This window comes from Eleutherodactylus coqui, chromosome 10 (genome assembly GCF_035609145.1).
Source record: "Eleutherodactylus coqui strain aEleCoq1 chromosome 10, aEleCoq1.hap1, whole genome shotgun sequence".
In the NCBI taxonomy this organism is placed as follows: Eukaryota; Metazoa; Chordata; class Amphibia; order Anura; family Eleutherodactylidae; genus Eleutherodactylus; species Eleutherodactylus coqui.
In genome coordinates, this window is record NC_089846.1 from 131453055 (window position 1) to 131469588 (window position 16534).

Sequence of the window (16534 nt, forward strand, 5' to 3'; positions counted from 1 at the left end):
TGATGATCACAGTGGCTACGCTGCCTTACCTCACTAGTGCAAGGCGGTGCAAAGTTGTACAAAATAAAATCATTTAGTTTTTGGGTGGTGCCCGCGAAGTCAAGATGTTCGTTGTCAGTTCGTGATGCCAGTCTGCCAAGGCCCATGCTGGACAAAATAATAATACAAAAATGGGAAAAATAAAATCAGATGTTTCTTTCCCCTGAAATGTCTTGCAGTACCTCAGTGCAGATGTTCAGTGGTGGGAAGGGACGTCAGGCGGCAGAATAAACGGTGAAAACATAAAACAAGTTATTGCTTTACAGAAAAGGAGTTCTTCAGCGTTTTCCAATACAATCTGCATTATTTTACTTTGAGGTAAACTTTACTTCTAGTACAACGATTAGAACAAGTGCAGACATAAAGTGCAGACATCCTATCTGACCACTGACTCTTTAACAGTAAATAAGCACTGGATCCTTTCTGCCCACTATGCTTTGCCCTCCTGCTTTTCTCTCTTTAGTTTCTTCTATTCTCCCAAGTACAAAGCTTTTCTTCTACTGCATTACAGTTACTTGATGTCCTTGCTGATTCTTCTGACTTTGTCTCTCTTCTCTAGTTTGCTGAACCTTCTCTTGTACTTTAGCTCCTTTTCCTTTCTCTGTAGATATTACACAACTTTAGGTACTCACACTTTCTTCTCCTTCCCACCACACTGTCTCTCAGCTATTGTTCCTTCTTGCTAGCAATCCATCCCCCTCTGGTCTTAGACTCTCCTTCACACTGTTCTAGATTACGACACCCCTCTCTTTTATAACAACTACTCTTAACCAACCCGTGGGATGGATCTACCTACCAACAGCTACTTATCTCCTTGCTCCCTGACTCATACTCTCTACTTAGGTTGTGGTTTACAGAAGCAAAGTGTGGTTGACCACCAATAACTCTTAAAGTGACATACACATACGTTACATCAGAGTCCACATATTATTATGGAGTGTACAGTCCTGCTGAGCAGGAGTGGGAGACGTCGGAGTGGAGCAGCAGGCGAGGGTCTGAGCTGCAAATGTCTCCCATTGGCCTTATTTTGTTTGAGGGGTAACTTAATGTCACATCCGTATACCTTGTCAGGGCATATAGCAGACAGTCTGCATTAGAAAATCTCATTTCTAACACTACATGATGGAGTTAATACAAGGGGTCACTTGTATCCTTAAGTCAGAGCAGGGCCTACAAAGAGGCTCTCACTCTGGAGGTTGTGGCACTTATGCCTAAAACAGCCCACCCACTGATTCCAACAGGCACTGTACAGTGATCTGATGCTGTGCTCCAAGTGAACACTAGGGGTCCCCCATTAGATTGCAGTGGCAGCGTGTATGCTCAACCGCCACTCTATTGCTATGGGGGAACATGGGACCCCATTCTCATGATTGGTGGAAGTCTCAGTGGTTCTTCCCCCACCAATCACATGCCTATTCTCTATCCTGTGGATAAGGGATACATGTAAGAGTATATACACACACGGCAGACTTGCCACAGATTTTCTGCAGATATTTCCATGGGTAAAATCTACTATAGGGATGTTTACACAGAGCAGAAGTGCCATCACTAGACCATTGGCGCTGCGCTTACTAGAAGCTGCAAGGTATCGGGTGAAGAAGTGCGCTGACAGCCGAAGACTTTGGGGGCGAGCACCGTACCTTCTGAAATTCATATTCAAAATCTGCATTAATGGATTTGAATGCGGAAATGCAGCAGAATTTGCTGCGGAATTTCCCTTGTGGACATTCCGTAGCATCTCCGCCTTATTTAAACATCCCTTGAGGCCTCCCTAACACAGATTTTACTTCCACTTTTCGCCGCAGCTCCCTGCGACCGACAGCTGGGTTATCACTGATGAGGTCCGCTAAATGCCGAAAAATAGAACAGACTGTCGAGCGACTGTCTGAGAGGCTCCATTCAGAACCATGGGAGCGTTATACCGTGATTAGCGTGGCGGTGAAAACGCTGTGTCAATCGCAGACAAAAACCCCTACGTGAGGGGGGCCTTCAGGTGTGATCACTATTTTGGTGCAGATCTGCAGCAAATCAGCGATACGTGAACACACCATAAAAAATCCATGGTTAGTGTTGCGGGTTTGTCGCGGATTTTACTTTGGACTATTTGTGCATTTTCCATGGAACATTCCGTGGAAGCTTGCTCTCCAAATCAGATTTCAGCCATTCCATCGATGTCTGTGGCAGGTCTGAAGCGCCCAACAGCCGTCCCGCAGACTATCGCTCCTATGCTTTCACACGGGAGCGATAGTTGTTCGTTGAATGGAAGCGGATTTTCTATGTGTAAAATCCGTGACAAATCCACCCCATATGAGCATGGCCCAGACCGTGGGGGAACCCCTCTCTTAAGTACCTTGGGGTAATGGGATCAAGCTTAATGAAGGGATTTTCAGAGATTTATGTAATTCCTTATTTACCTAAAACACAGGGAGGTGGAGGGTTTGAGTAAGTTACCCTTCCTTTTTTCAGACAGAGATCCATTATTAAAAATTGTAGTCTTGCCGAAGATCCTGTATTTCCTTACCTGCTGTCCAATATGGTTAGCTAATAAATAATGTAATGAATTGGGAAGTGTTTTAATGATTTTTTTTAGAAAAAATAAACCACCATAGCTGTTCAATTAAAAATAGCGGGTGAGGCAAAAGTCTAGATACATTTGTTTAATTGGTACAAGCAGGGTGATTGTCCTGATAGGGACGTCCCATTGCTGGAACCTAGACACCTACTTCACCCTTGATGGTAAACGGTCCAAGCAGCACAGGACACAGTTCACGCCACACCAACACACCAGAGATTGCATACCACACAGAACACCATTTATACTAAACTGAACTGTTCCCTTCCTATGTCCGGGCACCTGCACAAATACACAGAACATGTCGCTGTACACACCTACACAACCACATCCTTTAATGCAAATACCAGGATATTGGGAAACAAGCATCCTCTAGACCAGTGATGGCAAAGATCAAGTGCCCAAACTGCAGCCCAAAACTCACTTATTTATCGCCAATTGCCAACATGTCAGGGGGCGGGGCTTATTACGACGTATGATTTTACCCCAGTAGTTCTAGAAAGGACAGGGCCGCATCTAAATAGACAGCATGCAGATTTTTACTGCTTTTTAGATGCGGAAATGCTGCAGAGTTTGCCACGGAAATTTCCGCTGAGGACATTCTGCAGTATTTCCACCATGTGTAAACATATTCCAGCGGTAATAGTGACACCCCATAGCGGACCTAGCTGTAATGGTGACCCCCTAGGGCAGCCCCAGCTGTAATGTTGACCCCCTAGAGCAGCCGCAGTGATGATAATGACATCCCACAGCAGCCCCAGCAGTAATAGTGACATCCCACAGCAGCACTAGTGACATCCCACAGTGGCCCCAGTAGTAATAGTGACATCCCACAGTGACCCCCAGTTGTAATAGTGACCCCCCGAAACCCATATACTTACTCCCTCCTCCTCTGCTCGGCACTGCTGCTGGCGCTGATCCTGGGTGCACACTGTGACGTCAGTGTGTGCTGCCGGATGCCTCCTCCCCTGCTCTTGCAGAACCAGATAGGAGACGTCAGGGGAGGGGGAGGAGGATCCCAGGTGCACACTGACGGCACAGTGTGCGCCGGGATCAGTGCTGCTGAGTGAATACTGGCAGGGAAGCCGTGGCCCCTGCCAGTATTCACTAAAGTGGTGAGCAGATGAAGGCAGCGCATGCCAGCAGGAAGGGCTCTGCGTGCCGCCTCTAGCACCCGTGCCATAGGTTCGCCACTACTGCTCTAGATAGAGGGGCTGGTATATATGTGCAGCAGACTGGTGGGGATGGACTGGCTAGAGAACTCCATACCCAGCCAGTTCAATTATCCCTCTCCTGTGGCAGTGTGCTCCTGGAACCTCATAGAACTACAGATCCCAGCAGCATGACCTGACAGCACTCCATACATTGCTGTCTGTATGCCAATGTGTAATTCCCTGGGCACTGCCTTTAGCATGGAGGAGCAGTAGAATGGTCGCCAAGGTTGCCAGACCTAACGCCTCTGGACTTTTTTCTGGAGTGGTCCCATTTAAATTCACTTGTGTATGTGGAAAAAATACACAATATGGTTCACCTGAAGCTGTGAATCCTACAACGCTGTGAAGAAATATCACCTGCAGTTCGTCAGCATGTTCATGAAAGCAGAATTAAATGTTTAACCATATGGTGAATACATCGAACATGTCATGTAAAGCACTTTGTCCTCACTTTACGCCTAAGGGCTTGATGAAGGGAACCCCCGGGAAGATGAAGGGGTTTCCCCATTGCAGGGCTTCCCTTCATCCCGGATCACAGTGCTTCTGGGTTTAGTGACGTGGCAGAATTCACTCCCCCTCTCTTTTTTTCTAGCTCCCATAGGAGTCTATGGATGCTCTTGTGCATTCTGTACCAAAGATAGGACAAGACCTATATTTTTGCGCAGCAGGGGATTTCAGTTGCCATCTTTTTAGGTGCGATTTTTTTTTTTTTTGGCACAGCTAAAATTGCTTCATCTGAACGTTTCCATTGGAAACCATTGGTTCTAATAGTCACGTTTTTTTTGCTTGTGTAAGTTAGCTGTGCAAACTCCCTTGTGTGAACGAGGCCTCAACATGTAAAAATGGGGCAAAACTGACACTTCCAGTTTTTTTCCAGTAAATGGCAGTCAGTACCGATAAACCATGTGACTCTCTTCCCATTTAAAAAATGACCACTGAAAACAACCAAAAATGCAGCCTCCCTCTCAATTAATGATTTTATTCCTGGGGATTCCTTGGATGTGAAACCCCTGCATGCTGTCACATCCAGGGGTTTCATCTTTGGTCAATGGGGCCGCCAGTAGCAGCAGCGGCCCCATTGACATACAAAGAAGATCGCGATCCTCTGCTACAGCTGTGACAGAGGATTTCTTCATCCCTGGGGGAGTCCCCTTGTCACTGAACACTGTAACAATGCTGTCACAGTGTTCAGTGACAAGGGGACTCCCTGCGGACATGAAGAAATCCTCTGCCACAGCTGTCACAGCTGTGGCAGAGGATCGCAATTTTCACTGTATGTTCTCAGTAGGGTCGGCGCTGCTGTCACATCCAGGGGTTTCACATCCAAAAAAGCCAGAATGCCGCGGTTACTTGCGTTTTTAAATCTGCTGCCCTATATTTACCGCTGCGCATCTTTGTGTGCAGGTATATACCGCACGTGACCACTGCCATTGAAAAGCATTGGTTCTAATAGATGTGGAGCGCAGCAAAAAATGCCCGTCTGAATGAGCCCTTACACTAGTTAAACAGTTGTTTCCAGACTTTTGTCTCACCCTGTACATTTTGAACAATATCTTTATTTTTTGGGTTTAGTAAAGAAATATAAAAAAGCTTCAAAATGGATAGTTTAAGCATGAGGGTTTATTGGGGGAAATATTCAATGTTGCTGGTAAAGAACCCGAGATTTAGCATCATTTCAAGATGGACTTTTTTTTACCTTTGTTTAGAATGACAAACTTTTTTCTAGTAGTTCAAAAATGTAGAATTTATCACTTTTGCGAGAAGGCGGGGTTAAGGCCCATTTAGACACAACGATTATCGCTCAAAAGACATCTGAGCGATAATTGTGTGCATTTACGCAGTAAGATATTCGCTCAGACAGCAGTTTTAGTGACAGTTTTGAGCGTTCACTTCGCATAAGTGTAAATGAAGGCCGCGTCACATGACGCGGCTGCGGAAGGCGGGGAAGCGGTTTCACGCTATCTTCCGCTGTGCTACAGCGGAAGATACCGTGACGGACGACTTCCATTGACTGCAATGGAAGCCGTCCGCGTGTACACCCGCGGCAAATAGAGCATGCCGCGGGTGAGGACGGGTGATTTCACGGTGCGGAATTACACGGCGGGAAGGAGCCCTAAGACTCATTTTTGCCGCAGTGTGTACGCCATGGCAAAATTGTGTTGTTTCCATTCTCTATTTCACTCCTCTTGGAATTTTTTTAAAGTTTTTCAGTCCATTATATGGTGCACTAAATAATACCATTAAAAACCGCAACTCGTCCCGCAAAAAACAGCGACGTCGACGGAAAAACAAAAAGAGTTATCATTTTTTGAAAGTGGGAAAAAAAATCAAAATTCGGCAAAGAAAAAGGACGGCATCCCTAAGGGGTTAAGGGTGGCACAATCAGTCTATATTCAGCTGGATGACTAATGTTATGCCAAGGCGGCCTGGCATGACTCTGCGCCCCTTCCAAGGATGTTCTACCAGTGTGGTAACAATGTCATGGAGCCTCCCTTGTGCAAAGTTACATTGTGCGCACGTTCTACATTGTCGCCTGTGTGTATCCAGACAAGGAACCGCCTGAAGGTTTCATCGGGGTCTCTTTTCCCCCCATCTGCAGCACGTGCAACCTGGAGCTTTCGCATGAACTAGTGCATTTCCTTGCACTAATTGCTTGGAGTCACCTTTTATTGTGCTGCTGGATTTATTGTGCGGATCTAGTGTAGGTTTTAGCTATGTTGCTATGGCAGCAGCCAGCCTGAGCTACAGAATACGACACAGCTCCCAAAGGCCATTAGGTGCCGTGTTTTGCGGACTGTACCATGTCGCTGCAGCAGAGGGAGACAGGAAATGCTTTATAATAACGACGTTGCTGATTTAGCTGCAGCAAAGTCATGTTTCCAACCCGCCGCAGCGCGCCGTTCAAGATTCACTAAGTGCATATTAATATTTCGCCGCCGTAGCCGCCACATTTAACCCCTCATTCCCCGCCTGCTTTGCACGCCAGATTTTATTCCTTCTTCTCTGCCTGCTTGACATTTCCCACCCCGCAGCTGCATAGTTTCATCCCAGATGCACGTCCCAGCAATGAAGTTATGTACGTGGGGCGTGCTTTAATTTCGTTATGCCTAGTGATTTCAAGAGCCAGGCTTTAAAATGGCGGCATTCATTATACACCCATGCTAAAGCCTCACCCAGCACTCTGTCTGTCTCGCTTAGTGCTGCTTCTGCTTTTTCCATATGGCATTCTGCAGCTGAGGATCGGGTCTTCTGGGGTTGCTAGATCAGCACATAAGCATAAGGTAAGCCAGGCTGTCATTCCGTACGACAGGCATGATACCAGCTTTCCGAAGGCGGCATCACATGCAGTTGCGGGCAAAGCGGTGATTTTCCAGGGTGTGAGAGCAGCGTGTTGCATGTGCAGCAAAATGGGATTGTTCCCGGCAAGAGAAACCAAGTCATCTTGTAGATAGGATACCTTTTAATGGCTAACAAAAAGACATGATGTTACAGCGAGCTTTGGCAGAGTGATGGGCTCGTTTCAGCCTCATGCTTCATTTGGAAAGTTGCTTATCATATCCGCCGGGATCACTGCAGTAGTATTGTCTGTCTGTAAACTGTGGGATATTCTGCATATATACGCTCCATATGGTTCACGTTACGGCGGCTCTAACAGTAGTCGTAGGGAATAAAAGGGGGGATATGGTGCTTGCCTTACTTCTTCTACATTGTTTCTTCTAGTTTGTGTTTACTCTGGAAGATGCAACATTGTTGCGATTGTCCTTTTCATGAGTGTTTGTTTAATCCAATGTTTGTTTTTCACATCTTGTTTCAATATCTTGTGACTCGGTTGTATCTACACGACACACATATGTGTCCTTATCCGGTATGTAATATATATATATATATTTTATATATATATATACACCTCTAGATATTGATCTACTCAGATACATTAATTCTTACAGAGTTTGAGAGTTTCTTCTTCTTTTATTACAAACTTACCATATTCCATTTCCACCCCCCATTCAGTGTTAATATCACTTTCACCTTGACTCTCCGATGATCTGCAGAAACTACATAACTGATTACTTTTGGGAGATTTTTTTTTTTCCCTCTCTGAATTTTATGCATAGTTTCAGTGTGCATGCGCAGTGTGGTGGGTCTCACATCTGCACTGTATTCTGCCTGGAAACAAAGAATGGGATCCTGGCTAAGGTGAAAGCTTGCATTGATTTTAACCCTTTAGAGCCGCTCAGTCCTGGGTTGGTGTATCACAGACATTGCTGATGCAGACCTCTGCAGGTGTGGAGGGCTCATGTCAATGTCGATTAGATTCGAGTTGGTAACAAATGCGGGGAAATAACCCGACGTCTTTGTAGAGTTTGACTTAGAATAAGTATATGTCTGCTGAAGACGTTCACATGGTTTTCTTTACCGCAGAGTTTTATGACATTTGCCGCATTATTGTCCTTTATGAAGTCTTTTTTTTATAGCTGCGGATGATTTGTTTTGTTGGAATGATGCGTACGTTAAAAGCGATTCAAGATCAAGTTACACGAAGGTGCACTGATACCTTGATGCAACTTGTAGTAATGGGTTTAGGGATCGTCACTCAAGACTTCTTCAGTTTGGGGGGTCATTTTAATGAACGCATCAGCTTTGGCGCATGGAAGTATGTCTTTGGCAAAACTTGAATGGCATGGGTAGAGTTGAGCGTATGGTGGATGGCTGTGTGACCGGCGTAGAACAGCTTCCTCTTTGTTCTACTTTTTTATGTTTTCACATGTTCTGAAATGAAATAGTCCATGTCTCCTACTCATTGCTGATTCATCCTATACTGGTGCCGTCCTGTCCAGTTTATCCAACAGTCTACATATTTCTCTCTGTCTCATATGTTGCTTCATAGCCACCATGCTGCAGATAGGGGAATTCCTAGCTCGCCTTGTACTAGTGCGTTTCCTCTGTCCAATACCTGACTGGTAATAGGAAATAAGTATATGTTCCCTTACATAGAATATACTTGCCCAAGAGCTGCGTGAATGAAAGCAGAGACTGAGCTACTAGGTACAGACCGTACCTATATACTGCCATCACTGCTATCATTGCATCCTAAAGCCTTTTAAAATGTTGAATTTTCAGCTTTTACCTAAAATCAATATAAAATAAAAAAATAAATTAAAAAAACGCCACTCCTCTTCTTAGCTGGTTGTTCAACAATGGAACAGTACAGTGAATGCAGATGCAGCAGAGCTGAGTTTGATATTGGGTGGAACACATCCCATAGAACTGCCGGGAAACCTAGTGAGCTGTCTTTTTTTTCCATAGAATTATCATTATATACTATATACAGTCCAATGAGAGTAATAACAAAGTCAGCTCTGCTATTCCTCATTCATACCATTTATGTAAGCCCATTAATAGGCAGCGTGGGTAAGGCTCGTGCACACTTCCGCAAAAAACAAATTGTCCGCAGACAACGGAGATTTTTCCATACATGTGCGCTTCCGTGTAACCTCCATATGCAGTCCGTGTGTCAGATTTTTTCTTACATCTGCGTGCCATCCGTTTTTCAGATCTGGGGGAAAAAAATGTATATAGACCCAATTGTTTTTCTGAATTTCTCAAGAAAGAAAGAAAGAAAGCACGCGAATAGCATCTGATTGCGGTCTATTTTTTTTCTATCCCCATTGACTTTAATGGGCAAGTGCCATCAATAAGATGGATCAGCATAGCGCAGTAAGGAGTTTTTTCATGCAGTCTATGTCTGCGTGAAAAAACTTTGTGAAGTGTGGGTATGTGTTGGCACAGAGAATAATATGTATCCGTGTGCTGGGGACCTTAGTGTGTGCGTATAAATAAATCTATGTACAGCATATATATAACGTGTTTATATATAGTGATTTCAGTGAGTTGTGCCGGATAACAAACTCAGCTCTGCTGCATCTCATTTCAAACACACACACACATATATATATATATTTACACTTTTTTTTTTTTACTTGATTAAACGCATCTTCAGAAGCGCGGCAACTTTATTTTCTGACAACAGCTGTGAATGTACGTATGGCTGCACAATGTGGCGTGACTCGCTCAAGGTGAGACCTTCACTGCTCTCCGAATCGCAGCTCTTCATCACTGAAGGTGACTGCTGTAGAAATCATTGTAATGTAGGGCTCTACATATCGCCAATCGCCCGCATTCACAAATCACGCAATACTCAGCACCACAGATCAGCTAAAAATCTGATCCCATATAACTAAACTTCTTCCCCCGCCTGCAGATGTCAAGTCCCAGCTTGAAAGTTAGCATTTTATGTTATGACTCCTCCTAAAATGCTACTGCAGTGTTTGCAAGCAGTGCAGAGGACAGAGACTCAAGGTCTACCTTTTGTGTTGGCTACATTGTATTTCATTGGCCATTTATTGCATTATTTTTTGCAGATGTAGCAGAGCTGAATTTGTCATTGAACTGTTTCTGTACTCCTAATTACCCAGGAGGTTTATGGGCAGTCTTTATGGACAACCAGATATATTGTGAGCCAGAAAGCAGACTATAGACCCGACTGTGCAGCAGTGACAAACTCAGCTCTGCTACATATGTAGTTCTTATGCACTAGTTGTACATGAATCGTCTTCTATTGAGCCATAGATTAGAGTAGACTTTAGCTTTAAGGTGAAACAATGACAGAAAACGCATAATAATGCATGAAAGTCACACAATGTTCATCTGCCGCAGTTACAGACTCTTAAGAGATCCGTCTGTATTATGACGTAAGCACAAAGGAGATATGTCATGAATTCGTGCTGAAGGCTGCGTACTGCATGCATGGAAGGACGCATCAAACTTTAAGGCCACCTCATATATGGCATATTAGCAGCAGCAAATCCACACTAAATCCACAGCTAGGGGGTCCTGCAGACGAGCGTAGACGTAATACGCTCACGAGAGCGTGACGTGATTGCGCTGAGAAGGAAGCACTATCACCTGCTTTTGCGCGTATCCACGCATTCTGCTGTACGTATCTGCTCTGCCAGGCACGTTCATAGCGTCGTGGAACATACCCGCGTCATGATTGAACCATCTGGGCAGCCTAATTAGTCCCCGGTGTTATCGATTAACACCACGAAATTGCGCAGTTCAGTGCACAATGTTATGTGGATAGCGTGCGCATTTGTGCACCCCGTAGGATCCTATGGTGCCTTGGGTACACAAATGTGCGCAAAAATAGAGCAAATGTCACATATATCTTCATACGCGCGAAAATTGAGCACAAAAATGCAGAATGCGAGGGCACCCATGGAAATCAATGGGATCTGCGAGGGTCTGCAGGCGCCGTAATGGTGCAGATTTGGCTATGTTTTTAGGGCGGTTTCAGACTGCCTTATGCGCAACTACACTGACCGGTACAGAGCGTAGTTGCGCATGAACGAGGGGAATTTCTTTCCCTTCACCAGTGGCACAGTGTAGAAGTTTGGAAAAAAAAACGCGTGAATTTAGGCGCTGCCCCACCTTTGCTGCGCGTAGTATTAATAGTCGAGAAAAAAGTTAGTGAACACGAGAGCATTGAAATCAGCGGTTTCCTTTCATCCCGTGATGCGGGCGACAACATGCCCTTTGTTGTGGGTCTGATCTATTGCAAGATTTAACCCTTGTATTTCCAGGGCTGAATCCTGCAGCATAAACAGACATGCTTCAGATTTAGGGTGAATGCACACGGGCGGATTTGAACTGTGGAACCCGGAGTCGGCGACAGCCTGCTGATTCCGCAGCCAGTACCGCCCATAACATGCAATGCAAAAGTGATTCTTCGAGCACACAGGCGGAAACCAACTGCGTTTTCCACTCGCAGATGAAAAATCGCAGCATGCTCCATTTCCCGGTGGATCTTGCACAGACGGCTTCCATTGAAGTCAATGGAAGCCATCCGACCTGCAGCCTGTCTGTGCTTAGCATTGCGGACGGACCAAGGATTCCACGGGAAAAGCAGAAGTCTGTGCGTGTCCGATGGTGAGCCGTGCGGGCCACCCGCAGTACAGAGAGAAGAAAAAGAAAGCAGGTACGCGCGGACGCCGCTGCTGCCAGGACCCGCCCGTGTGCATGCGGCCCTACAATCCACAGTACTTTTCAAAAACCCTGTGGATTCCTTGCGCAAATTTTTTGTTCCATGTGAAGCAGGTTTTTAAAATCCCCTCCAGACGGCTTGTACTGTGAATGCTGCGGCATCTCTGGCCCGTGTGAAGGCAGCTTAGGCGTATATATGTTCGCGCAGGACACAAGCTCTGTTGTGTATTAGAGCAAAAACACGTGGCCGTATGCGCGACTACGGAGCATAGTAGCGCATGAGCGTTTTTTTTTTTCTTCTCTGACTTTTTAAACTCCGTGGTAGTGCGTGCGAATTTGAAAAAAAACAGAAGATGGGTTTAAATCCTCAGCATGTTTATGATGCGCATTGGTTGTGGATTTGTTGCAGATTTTCCACATTAGGTTCAAAGTGCGACAAATCTCTATTTTTGTGGATTTCCCAGATATAAACCACCAAATCTGCAGGCAGGGACACTTGTAAGACTGGAAAGAAACTGCTGAAAACCATTAGGGGCTCCTACAGACGAGCGCGACATAATTGCGCTCTGAACGGAGCGCTATCACATTCTTTCGCGAGCGTAACCACGCTCCTTTACTGTAGTGCATGAACTTCCAGGCCTGTTCACATTGGCGCAGTACAATCATGCCATGTTTGAACGGGCGGCGCAGTCTAATTAGTCGCCAGCGTTATTGATTAACATCGCAAAATCATACCGTTCAGTGTGCGATTTCATTCAGGATAAGTGCACATCTGCACATCCTATAGGTTCCTATAGGGGCCTTGGGTGCGCAATTGTGCACAAAAATAGAGCATGTTGCATATTGTTTCTCCTGGGCACAAGAACGCTCCATGTGAGGGAACCCATTGAAGTCAACGGGTTTAAGTGGATGCGGTTTCTGCGACTAAATCTCTGCGCGGCCTTAGGGACGCATCACATGGGACAGAATTTGTCCGCACAGACCATTCCCTGCCAGTCTGCATCTGGGCCCCCAGTGATGGATTGTCGTATAAATACGTGATTGCTGATGTCAGTCATTGGCTGTAGTGGTCACATGGGGCAATACTTCATTATTGGAGCCTCTTCAGGGGAACGGGGGGAAAATGAGCACGATTTTTTTTTAACTGATCCTGCAGAAAATTGGGATGGAATTTCTGCAGCACATTCGCCCTGCGGGGACGTCCCCTAAATAGAATAGATAGAGCACAGATAGAACATAGACACGTTATGTCAAAAGATAAGTCTTGTCCTATCGTTTGACGGCAAAACACTGGAGGCTCCATAGACTCCTATGGGAGCCGTCCAAAAAAGGGAGCGGGAGGCAGTTTAAGAGTGGCGAGCGCTGTTCAACAATGACAGGTGACTCTAGGAGGCATTTAAAGTGATTACAGCAGTTTTTGCCGACTAAGGGATTTCGGGGCTGCAGCATCAGTTCACTGCAGGACGCCGCAGCCAGCGGGAAGATTAGCCGTGACTGGGTTGCGACTTTTCTTCGTTTTTTGTGCTCCGTTAGGCGCCATTTTTTAGCGTGGCTATCAGAGCATCAAATTGACACCCATGTGAAAGAGGCCTTATTGTGGACCTGCCCCCAAGAAGTCGTCCTCTACAAAAAAAGGCATTCACCAGCCAAAAAATGGAAAATTAAAGGGGTTTTCGAGAGAAGTTAATGGAAGTCTTCAAACCAAGGCTGGACAGACATCTGTCTGGGATGATTTAGTGATCCTGCACTGAGCAGGGGGTTGGACCCGATGACCTGGAGATCCCTTACAACTCTACCATTCTATGGGTCCCAAAAACAGTGGCTGAGGGCTGTGGATGTCACAAAATAGGAAACTAAACACCCCATCATCCATTAGATAGCCATCAGATCTGCGACGGGCCAGAGAGTCGGGAACCACCGGGTGGGCTCCACTACACAGGTCATGATACCCTTTTTTTTTTTTTTATGAGCAGGGGCATTATTAGTAACATGTTTTTGGGTTCCGGCAAAACTGATTCTGATGAGGGCCATGTAAGGACACGGGCCTGGATGCTTGGATAGCCCTGGAGGGTCCGTGAGTACAAGACTAACCCCGGAGGTGCAGCCGTCTGTGCCTAATGTTAACTGTATTTATTGTAACAGCAAACAACCAGCCTATGTTTAATTCTCTGGGCCCGTTGAAACGGGTTGGCTGGAGTCAGGGCGAAGAAGGAGGAACCAACTCAATTAGCTGAGCTTTCCACTAAAGTCTGTTTACACCGGAGGATTAGCAATACCGTTAAAGTGGTCCGAAAACGTAAACTTGTTCCCAGGAGGGTCCCAGTCTGTAGGTCTAGTGTGGGATACATGCACCGCTCTTTTAGGAGACACTCCTGCAACCACCTCCACCTGCCACTCTGCCTCTCCCCTCACTTCCTGTGTTCTTCGCCCTTCTTCCTGTGTTCTTCTCCCCTCACTTCCTATGTTCTTCTCCCCTCACTTCCTGTGTTCTTCTCCCTTCTTCCTGTGTTCTTCTCCCCTCACTTCCTGTGTTCTTCTCCCTTCTTCCTGTGTTCTTCTCCCCTCACTTCCTGTGTTCTTCTCCCTTCTTCCTGTGTTCTTCTCCCCTCACTTCCTGTGTTCTTCTCCCTTCTTCCTGTCGTCGCCTCCTCTTAGCAATACAGTAAAAGAAAAGTATAATATTGAACAGAGAATAGCAAAAAGTTTAATTCCCCCCCCCCATTACAGATCCACATCCATGAAGCACCTGCTACCATCTTTGCTCACATGACTGCTTCAGCCAATCACTGACCTCAGCAGTCATGTGTGCGTGAAGATGAAATCACTGCTGTGGCCAGTGATTAGCTGCTGTGGTCACATGAGCAGCACATGATCATTGCAGCAACTTCTAGGACCAGAGTAGCTTCATCGGATTGGTGGGCACATCTGACAGGTGGATAGTGTTTAATTTATTTTGTGCCACTATTTTTTGTATCGCTCAGAAAATCCTTTTATCAATTATACGCCAATATGGCCGATCCTATAATTGAACGGTCATGAATCCTGGAGAGATGGAAGAAGTGTTCCCCGAATGCACCTCGTTATCCAGGGCTGTACCGGGCTATAAACTGCTTCAGTCTTTACCTCGTTAATCTAACAGTCGGCTGATAAGAAAGGTTTAACAGAGAATCCTCGCCTTTCCACATGAGACACCCGCAGATAATGAGGGACGGGGCCGTCCGATTTGGTCATCTTATAGGTTTCTTTTTTCAGGTTACAACTTTAATAAATTGAAGGAGCTCCCATATTTATTGGGGTTTATAGGGTTAATCACGCTGTGTGCCACCTGGTGGGAATGGCGACTTTACATTAGACATATAGTAGATTAAAGGGGCGGTGCCGATGTAATGGTTCAATCAGGTTCCTGAATGGAGGGAGGAAGGTGCAGTGACGGCAGTACTTACCCGGGTATCAGTGTGGACCGAAGGAAGTGCCAGAAGTCGCCATTACAACCGTGCGGAAGTAAATAGGGAGTCGGCCTGTATATGCACTGCATGGTTTAGGATGCTGCCATGCGTAAAAACGGATGGCAAACGTAGATAAAAAATGCACATACACAGCAAACATGCATGCGACCCGCACGTGTATACCCAGCGAAATCAGTCCTCTCTTCACACACCAATATTGCACCCGTCTATGCCGGTGAGCCCTAATTGTTGATTTTCCAACCACGTCTGCTGGAGTTTGTTCAAGGCATTTACTACTCTTGGTAAAATAATGTTTTCTGAGATAGCGGACCCAGATTGGACTTTTTACGCATCATATGATAATTTGGGCTGCATTTCTCCTTGAGCGCAAAAACAGACGGCCGTATGCACAACTGTCAGGGAAGCGTAGTTGTGCACGCCAGTTTGAAAAAAACTGCAGAAAGTTAGGTCTCGCCCAGTCGTTCCTGCATGTAGGTAAAACTACTTGTGAGAAAGAATGGGCAAGTCGTATCTTTTGTCGCTTGTACTATTAACGTGTGAGAATACCGCTAATGAAAATGAAACCATTGCAATGAATGGTTTTCGATGTGTCCCGCTATGCAGCCGTGATGGTCATAATGCGACAAAAATACGCCTATGTGGTTCAGCCCTCGTAATAAGCCCCTTAAATTGCATAATTTCGATATTTTTCAGTTTTCACTAACAGTTGATAGTTTTCAGATCACATGGTTTTTAACGAACAGTGCAGTCTGATACATTTCTGCGGCGGTCGCGTGCCAACATGCAACATCCCTGCAGATGCGAGGTGTTTTTTTGTTAAAAACCTCAGGGAAGCAGCGATCTGCGGAGTGTTTCCCATTGTTTCCAATAGGTAAATATCGTATCGCACTTGCGTGCACCTTGATCACCGTGTGATGCTGTGCCGCCCCTCCCCCCCCCCTGAAAACAATGGGCGATGCGATGTGAGGCATTCTGATGGAACGCCCAAAGATCGGACATGCCGTTACTTTCTAGCACTTGTTGTGATCTCCGCTCCTTCCACCTTCTTCATCTTGCCTCTCTATTCATTCACATTTGCTTTAGTTCCACTTCTTTATTTCAGACTGTTAATTCTGGTGTTTTTCTCTACTTTTCTGTTCAGTGGTTTGTACAGAGACAAAAATGTAGCGAAATGTTTCCATTAGCGGCCCCATTGATTT

At 45.6% G+C, this 16534-nt stretch overlaps 1 protein-coding gene across 5 annotated transcripts in view; it reads left to right on the top strand.

Moving 5' to 3' along the window:
- Positions 1–6945: 6945 nt before the first annotated feature.
- MBNL3 (muscleblind like splicing regulator 3) overlaps positions 6946–16534 on the top strand; it is a 152092-nt gene continuing 142503 nt past the window's right edge. For all 5 annotated transcript variants that reach the window (XM_066581854.1, XM_066581855.1, XM_066581857.1 and 2 more), the window contains exon 1: positions 6946–7106. The gene's annotated coding sequence lies outside the window, so the exon portion shown is untranslated. The remainder of the gene's footprint in view (positions 7107–16534) is intronic.